This window comes from Xenopus laevis, chromosome 4L, assembly GCF_017654675.1.
Source record: "Xenopus laevis strain J_2021 chromosome 4L, Xenopus_laevis_v10.1, whole genome shotgun sequence".
NCBI lineage: Eukaryota > Metazoa > Chordata > Amphibia > Anura > Pipidae > Xenopus > Xenopus laevis.
Genome location: NC_054377.1, coordinates 120538396 through 120550620, shown reverse-complemented (window position 1 = coordinate 120550620; position 12225 = coordinate 120538396). Strand labels below are relative to the sequence as shown.

The 12225-nt window shown below is 40.8% G+C and overlaps 1 protein-coding gene across 3 annotated transcripts in view; it reads left to right on the top strand.

Annotated features, from left to right (window-relative positions):
* The first annotated feature begins 2062 nt into the window (after positions 1–2062).
* tptep2-csnk1e.L (TPTEP2-CSNK1E readthrough L homeolog) overlaps positions 2063–12225 on the top strand; it is a 40372-nt gene continuing 30209 nt past the window's right edge. The window contains exon 1 of one of the 3 annotated variants that reach the window (XM_018256584.2): positions 2063–2232. The gene's annotated coding sequence lies outside the window, so the exon portion shown is untranslated. 3 annotated transcript variants of the gene reach the window in all.

Below are 12225 nucleotides of genomic sequence, written 5' to 3'. Positions count from 1 at the left end.
GCATATTTATCAAAGGGTGAATTTTCACTTCACCCATTGATAAATACGCCTTTCAAAATCCCATAGAAATGAATTGAGAGCTGCGGAATTTCACTCTAATGGCGGAACTTCACTCTTTGATAAATTTACCCCATAGACTTTCCCATCTCCCGACCCTCCACTAACCATTCAGATCAAAGTCTTACCATTCCGACCAAATAAAGTAGTAAGAGAACCGCTTACCCAAAAAAAAAGTCTAAGTTAGGACTTTTGCAGCCAATCCCCCTTAAAAAAAGGAAAGTTGCCAGCGTTTTTTGAACTTTAATGCATTTTTGGCAGACAGGATATTATGTAAGTGACATAAGATTGAGGAAGATCTAACTTCTTTTTAGCACTTCGCCTGGTCTGAGGTGGCAAAGTCAACTCTGGTGAAAGAGGTAACGTTCAGTAAAATCCGCACTCTAGTGAATTTGCAGAGTAACGATTGTTCACCAGAGCGAAAAGTTGCCTGGCGATAGAGTGTGAATGAACGCTAGCGACTGTCCCGTTCGCTAGTGAATTGGCGACTGCGCCTTGTAATGAATTAACGATGTCCCTACGGGTGCCGACGCCTGCGAAAAGTTGCTAGCGTTAGCCACTTCGCCCTTTAGTGAATCTGCCCCTGAGTGTCTGTGGCATATTGAAGCAGCCCCTCTCACATTTGCTTGAGCCTACAGAAGCTGCCGCCACTGGGTGCCTTAACAGTGTCGGACTGGCCCACCGGGATACCAGGAAAACTCCCTGTGGGCCCAGGTGTCAGTGGGCTCTCTTGCTACTAACCATTTGGCCTAGTTCATGGCCATTCCCTATTTCTATGAGAACAAAGAGGCTAAATAGATGGAATAATAAATTATAGTATGTAAGAAAAGAGACTAGGAGAATAGAGGTTGAGTGGGGAGAGGAAGAATAATAATACTGAGAGTGGGCCCCGCCTGGGCTAAGGTTTTTTATTGGGTCCTTAAGCTGGCCATAGATGTTGAGATTTTTAAAAGATCAGATCCTGATCGTGAGACCACGATTTTCTCAGAACGATCGTACGAATTTACAATCAACTAAAAAGACCAATTTACCAGGAAAACAAAGGGGAGCTGCCTGCTTGGCCCTGCAAACATAGATAGATTGCACTGGGACCAACAAAGATTTTTTGATCTGGCCGATCAATTTCCTGACAGATGTCGGCCGAAAAATCGTAAAATGTACGATCGTTTGAATCCCACTAACCGCACGATAATTTAGAAGGATTGGTCAGGCTTCCCTAAAATCGGTCGTTCGGCAAGAAGAATCGTCGTGTCTATGGGGAGCTTTAATCTAAGGCTTTTGGGTGGGCCTCTGGTGTCCCAGTCCGACACTGGGTGTCTATAAAGAAACACCACAACAGCCCCCTGTCATTGCGATGTCAGAAAATGACAGATTATATAGTGAATAAAGTACCCCCTCTTGTAAAATATAAGGATATTATAAGTTACCGAGGAGTTTCATGACCATATAAAAACACGAGGCCGAAGGCCGAGTGTTTTTATACAGGTCATGGAACTCCGAGGTAACTTATAATATCCTCATATTTTACAACTGGGGGTACTTTATTAATTATAATACACAAATTTTAGTGAGTCGTGTGACAGAAATGACATCACTACTCACCGTTTAGGATATAATTTACAAGATATTCATGGCTTTTGTGTATTATAAAGCCATATCTCAGTCACTATCAGGCTTTTATTCTAATTTATACATGTTACTTTCTACAGTCAAGTATAAATATAAAGGTTTGTTTATAAATATATATAAAATGTAAGTAGTAAATGCAGTTCCTTTTTTTTTACCTAAAATAAACAAAATCTACTTGAAAAACGTCCTATATTGCCGCTATGAGTGTAGCAACAGCAGCAATAATGTGACAACTGTGTCTGATATCACAGTGTGCGGCCTGTATCCACCAGAGAAGCCTGTGTCCGCCTCCCTCCACCCGCGTCACACGCACATATTTATATGAAAATATATCCCATTCCTAATGGCTCACGTATGTGCGTGTCATACCTGTTAGTGAGAAGCCTCTCTATAAACAAAAAGGGTGTTGTCCCTTTAAGTTTCCCAGCGATGACATCAGCACTTGGGTTTGGCAGTGCGATTCAATGAGAGGAGTAGAGACAGCGCACAGACTGACGGGGGAAGCAGAGAGGCAGCAGCAGCACAACAGTTACACAGCCACAGCCGGTAAGCACAGCACAATCCCCTCTCATCCTCGTCTCTACGGACCAGAGTTGGCGTGACACCCCCAAGAGCAGATAGGGGGGACACTAGGCTACACATCCTTGCTATTATTTCGGGGATCCGTTGGATTTAAGGGGCTGAATTGAAGGGTGAAACAAGCTCCCCCTACTCTTCCTTTGCAAATGAGAGAGGGGGAGGGGAATAGCACTGTATGGTTGTATTGGGTGCAGCACCTATAGGCAATGTAGACGTTTAAAGATTTTTATTTCGTTTTTACGTTTTAGTGCAATTTTCTGTAGCCAACACTGCTGGGGATCACCCCTTACTTCTTTAATTTCTTGTGGGTGCTATTCCCAGTGCTCCTTAATTAACTGGAGGGGTGCAAGGGGTGACTGAGGTCATGTCAATCGCACAGGTCCCTAATTCTGTGTATGTGCCTTCCTTATGCTGTGGCCTTTACTGTATTTTCTAATGCTCATAGATGATTTTGCCTAATGTATTGTGACTCAACTGAAGCAGTGGGACCCTTGTGCCAAGCTGCCTTACACTGACACCCCACTGTTTCCCAAATTTATCATATCCTTTGGTAGAAGCTCTTTTCAAAGGGTGGGGTAAGGGCCTGGGAAAAAAAGCCCAGAGCCCACCCCTTTGTTCTCTGCTGGATACTATATATATATATATATATATATTTATATATATATATATATATATATATATATATATATATATATATATATATAATATTTTGATGCCTTGCTGAAAGCTAGCTGGATGATATAGATACACACTGGGTCCTCTCTGTGAGGTTGGGTGCACATTGCATAATCATTGGGCACTGTGCTGCCAGCAGAGGGATACCTTATTCATTTTTTTTATTAGTACGGTCAGTGTTATTCTAAAGCTTCATTAGAAGTATTGAGCTCCAGGTAAGTAGCCTTTTTGGTGCCTTTGTGCTGCTAGGCGATGTAGTACTAACGCAGTTTGCGCAGGCAATGGCGTAACTATAGAGGAAACAGACCCTGCGGCTGCAGGGGGTCCAGGAAGTGTAGGTGCCCCATGAGGCTCTTATTCATATACAATTGCAATAGATATTGGTAAATAAGGTGAATCTCTAGACATTTTGGGGGCCTGAAAAATAATTTGCTGTGGGGCCCAGTGATATCTAGTTACACCACTGTGTGCAGGTATCCAATTATAATAACACAGTGTATAATGTAAAGTGTCACGTTGAGCACAATGGTTATACAGTCTCCATTTCCTAAAAGTAATATAGATATATTCAAGAGTTAATATTGTATTTGGTGTACATCCCTCATGGCTCAGATTGGTACCGAATTAGTTTGTTTTTGAGGGGTGCTGGGAACTGTAGTTCACATATATGTGGAGAGCAGGGAATTAAGACACCCCTTTCTGGTGTAGTGTTGTTTTGGTAGGAGGGGTTGTTTGTACAGATGACAAGACTTGCCTTCCTTTATTGCTCTAAACACAAATATTAACTGAGCCAATCGCTGAGCTTGTTTACAACTTTACCTCTTGTAGGGTGGGAGGGGGGTATTGCACCCACCCCTGTGCGCTTGTAGGATATTTGTATCACTGTAGGACAGAAGCTATTTGATTATAAATACTATGTGTTGTGGCAGATGCATTTTCCGGCCAGAGTGGCACATTCTGTATAGGGCAACAGTTCTTAAAGCCACTGCTGCTACATGGCTGGACTTTAACCCTGTGAGGCCTGCTGGTCATGAGGAGTGGGCTCAGGCATTTATTATAATCTAGTAGTGGGAGAAGAAACTGGCTGAAACATTAGCATTTGCACCCCCAATTACAATCTGTGCTTCCCGGACAGTTTGCCTGCGCCGTGAAGGTCAATATTTAACCTTCTGTGCCTCGCAGAAAGCCCTTGCTAATTGTATAATTGTTGTTTTCTTCCAGTGCAGTCGTGCTCTGTAAAAAGTACTGCGCTTTTGCTTTTCCCGGTTTCTTGAATATCAAAACCCTTTTTGCCTCCTTTAAAAAAAAAAAAAAAAAAAAAAAATGTAAAGATCTTTGTAAGCTTCCAGAAGGGAAGGTAATGTCATTTAGCAGAGTCCAGCCCATTGTCTTCTGTCCTGCCTTCTTATCACTGGTGAGTGGCTTTCTGCTGTGGTGTGCACAGTTGAGCTCCTTGATTGTTTGAGTGTAAAAGGCTGTTGTGTTCAGAGAGAATATTGCTCCCCCCGGGAATGCAACAGAGATCACATTTCTGCAAGATTGACCAGTTGTGGGTGCTTAAAAATGGTGAAAACAATGGCCCGCTTAAATTGATAATGATAAAAACGGATGCCCAAGACTCATGGCACACAGAGCTTAGCCACCACTGGTGTTTTTCAGCTGGCATAGAAGCTCCAGAACCAAGCGACAGGCAGTCTCCAGTAAAACAAATGGCAGACTGCACAGTTTTTCGCTTCTGTTAACTGGTTAAAAAAAAACACATCCAATGAGCTTGGTGGTTCTTTTGGTGGTTGTTTTTAAGTAGCCCAAAGACTTTGTGTCTGAAACCGCCAACGTTGTACAGTGATACATATCCTAGTAGTATAATAGAAATAAAATTATACAGGTATGGTACCTGTTATCCAGAGTGCTTGGGGCCTGTGTTTTTCCGGATAAGTGATCTTGGATTAATTTGGATCTTCATATGTTAAGTCTGCTAGAAAATCATGTAAACGTTAAATAAACCCAGTAGGCTGGTTTTGCTTCCAATAAGGATTAATTATCTTCGTATGGATCAAGTACAAGACAGTGTTTTAATATTACAGGGAAAAGGAAATCATTTTTAAACATTTGGATAAAATGGTGTATTTTGGAGATAGCCTTTCTGTAAATTCAGAATTTTCTGGATAACTGATCCATACCTGTACATACGCTGACTGTGAGTGCATGTCAGGTGATGGTTGTCTCTGTACACTCAAACAGGACTGGACTGGCAATCCATAGGTTCTGGTAAATGTTAGAGGGGCTGCTGTAAGATGCTATAGACCAGGGGTGTCCAACCTGTGGCCCAGGATGGATATGAATGCAGCCCAGCTTGAACTTCCGCCAATCCAGGAAACAGCATGTTGCAATGTCACGCACAGAGAGCGTATGTATGCGGTTGCTAATTGTGTGCATGTGTGCTTTAAATTTTACATGGGGTGTGCGATGTGTGGCTTCCTAGAACTGGAAAAGCAGTTAACAAGTGAGCGTTCGATTACTTACAAAGGCAGGTAAGCGTTCTTCAGCGGCATCGCCCGCTAAGCTAGGGATATACTCTATGCAGCGCCTACGTTTGTGAGCAACTTTTTTTCAAGAACACACTAAGAGTAAAATTAGAACCAAATTGTCTGATGAGCACCTTGAGAATTCACTGAGAATTGCAACTACTTCCATTCAACCAGATAATACGTTAGTTTAACAAACGCAATGTCAAAAATCCCACTAGGTTTGATACCCTCTTTTCTTTTACAATAAAATAAATCAAAAATTAGCGTTGGTGTTTGTGTGTATTTCGAATGTGGCCCCAGAACAATTTTCTTCTTCCAATGTGGCCCAGGGAAGCCAAAAAGTTGGACACCCCTGCTATAGACTATTTATTATAGAATATATATATATATATATCTATATCTATATATCTCTATATATATCAGCTTTGTACTGCTTTGCCTACTAATTCTTCAAACAAAGTAATGGCACACAATAGCTTTGCAAAGGGGTAATTCCCCTACGTGTTTATTAAGTCAAACAAAAGGTTCACAACGTTTCGGGGGCTGGCGACTTCGTCAGGTGAGCTGAGCACCTAGCAACAGCTGCTAAGGAGGGCCAAGGTGTGCAGGCAAGTTTGGCCTTACTCTATTGTTTTGCCTAGTACATTACTTCAGCATCTGCCTGTCACTGCTCCACTTGTTTCCACACCAAAATCCCTTCCATGGTACACGTTAGCTGCATTGCTGCAGGCAGAGTGTTTCCACAAAAAAAATCTTTGTGGGAAGTGCTAAAATGTGTTTAGGGGTGTTTCATTTGCAGTGTTGTTCTCGCTGCAGAACTGTATTTGTAATTTCGTTTATTGAGGGATTGAATCAGCTACAGCTAGGGTTGCCACCTGGCCGGTAAAAATGATGGTTGATCCTAATGTTATTAGGGAAAAATATAAATATATAGGAAGGCCGGTATTCTTTCCCAGAAAAGGTGGCAACCCTACCTACAGCCAGCATAATGACGAAAGCAGTGCTCTACATTTTCAATGATGGTTGGCACCGCTGGTCTGTGATTGGCTTGGGGGGTTAGTTTTGTAAATAGAGAATATCATGCCACCACTGTTCTAGTCATACATGCCTAAATCTTCATGGGAACGTGTTTGAATAATTTTATGATGGTCATATCCCGATGGACCAAATTGGCCTACAGTTGGGTGTTGGCAATTTGATCTGAGAGGAAGTAAAGAAAGCTGCTCTACTCACAGCTGTACCTGCCAGTATACTATCAGTGTGCTTAGAAAATAAAGGGGCGTGTTTACCAACACTGGAGGTAAATAGCTCTGGTGATGTTGCCCATAGCAACCAGTCAGATCTTTGCTTTTGGCTTTAAACTAGTCGTTGATTGTTTAAATCTTTATTGCAAATTGCTATGTGATATTTTTCCATAGATTTTAAATTGGACAGATTTGCCTCAGTCTGATAGGATAATAAAGTTGCCCTGCCCAAAGTGCTGACATGTCCAGGCAAGTTCATATTTGACCAAATCTCAACAGGTATAGTTTTTTCAGTCAGTAATTATAGTGACACACGGAGGACTAAAATATGACAATTTAGAACATTGACAAATCCAGAAGAATAGTTGTAAATGATCAACTTTCTCTACCATGGGCGACTTATCTCCTGCAAATGCTTTCCCACCAGCAATAATTAAATTGCTGGTGCGAAAACATGTGCATCCCTTAATTTTTTCAGACTCGTCTTAAGGTCCCCATAGACGCGACGATTCTTCTTTGGTGAATGACTGATTTCAGTGCAGTCCGACCAATCCATCAAATTATCGTTCGGTTAGTGTTATTCGAACGATCGTACATCTTACGATTTTTCGGCCGACATCTGTCAGAAAATTGATCGGCCAGGTTTAAAAATCCTTATCGGTCCCAGTGCAATCTATCTGTGTTTCTATCAGGGCCAAGCAGGCAGCTACTCTTCAGTTTTGCTGGCAATATCACCTGAAATGGTCTTTTTAGTTGATGGACACATCGTACATTTAAACGATCATTTCGAGATAATCGTGGTTTCACAATAACGATTGGATCTTTCTATGGCCAGCTTAAGTTTTCTAGTGGGGCAACTTCGGGGGGGGGGGGGGAACATAGTACTTCAAATGTTTTTTCCCACTAGTGATTTACATTATTGCCAGTGGGAAAACATTTGTAGGGGATTCATTTGTGGTAGCAAAAATACATTGCTGGCAACTAATCCCCTAGTTTGCCATTGCCCTTAAACTCCCAGAATCCCACTATTTGTTTCCTGTGTTGTGTAGGTTAATTACCAGCACTTAGCTTTTATATTAACTATCCTACCTGACCAGTTGACAAGGGCAGGGATTTCTGTTCTGCCCTAGAAATGGTAGTTATAATTAGTGTTAGGAATTGGTTTAAAGGTAATGACACAAGAAGCCCTAAACAATATTTAGTGCCTTCTCGCAGGCTTGCTTTGTACACAGTTGCATTTGTTTCGCATTTATAGAGTAACTAAACTTTATAGGTGAATTCATATTGTTGTCTTAGATCAAGCTGAGTAATTTGTGCAGCCATCTTTGTGCTGGGAAGTGCTTAAGCTGGCCATAGATTTTTAAAAGATCCGATCCTCATCGGGAGACCACGATTTTCTCTGAACGATCGTACGAATTGACCATCAACTAAAAAGACCAATTTGCCAGGAAAACAAAGGGGAGCTGCCTGCTTGGCCCTGCAAACATAGATAGATTGCACTGGGGCCGACAAAGATTTTTTGACCTAGCTGATCAATTTCCTGACAGATGTCGGCCGAAAAATCGTAAGATGTGCGATCATCAAAACGTTTGTTTGTATCATAACAAATATGTTTTCAAGATTGCAACTAGACGCGATTTTGTTTTCAAGATGTTTATTGTTACAAATTGTCTTGTATATCAATGTTGTAAAACAATAAAAACTTATTGATATAAAAAAAAGATGTGCAATCATTCGAATCCCACTAACCGCACGATAATTTCGATGGATTGGTAGGACTTCTCTAAAATCGGTCTTTCGGCAAGAAGAATCGGCGCGTCTATGGGGAGCTTTAGTCTATTAGGCTGTGATGTTCAATAGCCTGGCCATTTAGGCAACCGTTATGCCTAAAATCATCAGCCAGTGTTTGCAGTCTGTCATAGACCAATGAGATGAGACATCCAACTTCCTGTGCGTCTGATTGTTTGACCTGCAGCCAAGTGATTATATTGGAGCTATTTGGCCATCACAATCTCATTTTGCTTGTCTGGTAATTGGCTGCTGTTGCCTGCCTGGGAATGCTCCCTCTTATTATCCTTCTCACAAATATTTATTGGCAAGGCAGGTCAAAGCATTTTTCTCAGAACTCGGCTAACGAATTGCTGTTTTATTTTGTGGGAAGTTTAATTTATACAACTTCTCTTGTGAGCGTAGGGGTGCTTCCTGTTTCTCTTAACAAATTTCTCTTTTTTTTTAATCCAGCAGGAAGTGTCTGTGCGCAGTAACTACAGACGTCACGTTTAGCCAGTGTCAAACTGACCTGGCTTTTTAGAAAATTGCTCAATGTGTGTGTTTCTTGCTTACATCCATACAGGCAGGACCTACAAATACATTGGAATTTTGCAGATGATCTAAAGGCATGTTTCCTACCAAATAATTTTGAATTAAAGAGGTAGATCACTGGAAAGACAGATGAAGTGGCATCATGTTGTAGGAGGGACCATTTTTGTTGTAAGAGTGATATATTATATTTAGGGATACACTGAATCCAGGATTCGGTTAGGGATTCGGCCTTTTTCAGCAGGATTCTGCCGAATCCTTCTGCCTGGCCGAACTGAATCCTAATTTGCATATGTAAATTAGGGGTGGGAGGGAAATCCCGTGCCTTTTTGTCACAAAACAAGGAAGTAAAGTTTCCCCTTCCCACCCCTAATTTGCATATGCAAATTCGGGTTCGGTATTCGGCCGAATCTTTCGCAAAGGGTTCGGAGGTTTGGCCGAATCCAAAAAAGTGGATTCGGTGCATCCCTAATTATATTATCTGCTACCTTATTAGCAGATAAAGCTGGTAAATAGCAACTAACCCCCCCCCCACCCGAAAACTTTCCTGTAGGTTTACCAAGTTCTATATGGCTGCTTGAGGTGACCCAGGGAATGACAACCGTGTAACAATAAAGATTTTAAGACTGTAAGCTCTTTTGGACAAGGTCCTCTTTGCCTCTTCTATAAGTTATCGCGTGTTTTTGTGTGTGTGTAACACCCATGTTTTGTGCAGTACTACAGAATATAATGGTGCTTTGTTAATGATAATGCCCCCCTGAACGTGTGTGCGTGGAACAAAAGTGATAAGGATCTGGCAAGAGGAAGTGTTTGCAGCGAGTATATGCATTTTTGTGGCGAAATCTGCTCCATTTGTATCTGCTGCACCTGTCAATGTAGAATGAGTGGAGCAGAGTGGCTGGTCCTCTCTCTGCGTTTATTTGGTTGAAAACCAGACCCAAGGGGCCCTAGACTAAGGGTGAAAGTACATGTGCCAAACCCTGCAGTAGTCGGACTACAAACGATCGTCTATTGTTGCAGTGGGAGACATCCCCATTCTTGGGCGTAAAGACACATTATGTAAGTCAGTGTGGAAACCTAATACATTTGTTACCTGCGTGATCAAATTATGAAGTAGAAAATACAGAAATTGCATCATATTACTACTAGGAACTTGGAACTACTGATGGAAACAGACGTGTGGTGCTCTAGAGCTTTTCTCTAACTGGTGTTAGATATATATAAAAATGGGCTATGGCTCTGAATTACTGAAAGGCCAACTCCCATATAATAATTCAAATAGTAATTAAAATTTTTAAGAATGATTTCCTTTTTCTCTGCCATAATAAGACAGTACCTTGTACTTGATCCCAACTAAGATATAATTAATCCTCATTGGAAGCAAAACCAGCCTATTGGATTTATATCCTGTTTAAATTATTTTCTAGTAGACTTAAGGTATGAAGATCCAAATTACAGAAAGATCCCTTATCCAAAAAAAACAGGTCCCCGACATTCTAGATTACAGGTCCCATACCTTTACCACTATAGTAAACTTTTTGTTTTAAGGTTCTCAAATATTCCCAGTAATTTCTCAGCAAACCAACTTTTTAGTTTACACACGGTCATGATAGAATATAAGCTTTGCTAACTTAGTATCTTATAGGCTAATTCTAAGCAACTTTTTGATTGGCCTTTATTTTTTAAAATAGTTTTTAAATTATTTGACTATTCTTCTGGCTCTTTCCAGCTTTGAAATGTGGTGTCAGTGACCCCATCTAAAAACAAATGTTCTGTAAAGCTACTATATTATTGTTAGAGCTACTTTTTATTACTCATCTTTCTGTTTATGCCTTCTCTTGTACATATTCCAGTCTTTTGTTCCAATTAATGCGTGGACCATAGCAACTAGATTGCCGGAGTGCTGCTGAAAAACCACAAATATTAGAAATGAAAACAAATTATAATTATCTCAGAATATCACTCTCTAGTCTACATCATACTTAGTTAATTCAAAAGTTAACCATCCCTTTAAGGTCTATGACACAGTGGTTGTAGATTTGACTTGCGATATTTTAAAGTGCAGCTCTAAACCCTAGATTTCCACCTGCCGTAGAGTTAAATATGAAAAACTTTACAAGCCTTAGACCTCAAAGCCAAGCTTTCAGGCATTTCACATTTAACTTTATGAAAGATGGTGGGGCATCTTTAAGCACTTGTTTTACTCAGTTCTATATAACTTGATCTTCTGTCAAAATTAATTGTGTTTAAATTGCTGAGCAGGAGGCCTTTAGCATTGGTTAAAGGGGGCAGCATTGACTAGACCGTTTGCTATAAACGTAAAGCTTGCAGTGAGCGCAACAAATGCTTTCTCTGCAAATCTTTATATTTGGGAGCTGTGATGTTTTTCTCAAAAGGAGGTTTCCCCCCCCCCCCCAAATTTTGATTAATTGCCCCCTATGAAATAAGGATTGCAAGTTACAATTATTCAGTGTTTTCTGGCACAACTTATAAGGGTACTAACCAACTACAATAAACCTGGAGGATGGGGGGAGTTAGTAGATAAGCTATTTGCCAACTTGCAGCTACCACACATGCTCCTGTTTTGGAGGTCACACATGAGGTTAATGGCTTTGTGGCCAAATGTGGGAAAGTGGGAAGTAATGCAGGATTTTCTAGGAAGTGTCATGACAGAGCGATCAGAATCACTTCACATTCATGGCAATAGCACGTTCAGCTTCAAGTCAAGAGATTGTCAGGAATCGCAGCATCAGTCTTTTCTTTGCAGTTGAAGCGAATATGGTGTGATTTAAACTTTCTAATATCATAGGTGACAAAATGCCCAACATCTTTGTGTGTGCCATTGCCCTCATTGAGAAATTGGTAATATTTGTTTTTAATAGTGTAATTTTCCCCTACAATAAACCTCAATCATTACTTTGGCATACAAGTATATATGTTATGTAAGAGGAACTGACTTCTGGTCTGATCTTATATACAGGCTTCTATGTTTATTTACCTCCCCTCTGGCTGGGCAGTGAGTTGGACAGGTTGAACGTCTCTCTGTACGTATCTCTTGGATACATTACCTGCCTTGGTTTTCTCTTTGAGTGTGTGTGTGTGTGTGTGTATATGCTCCTCTATGGTGACAGTCCACCTTGTTAACTAAAAAAGCTATCAGACTCCCTGGATACAGGAGTTCTAAACAGATTGAA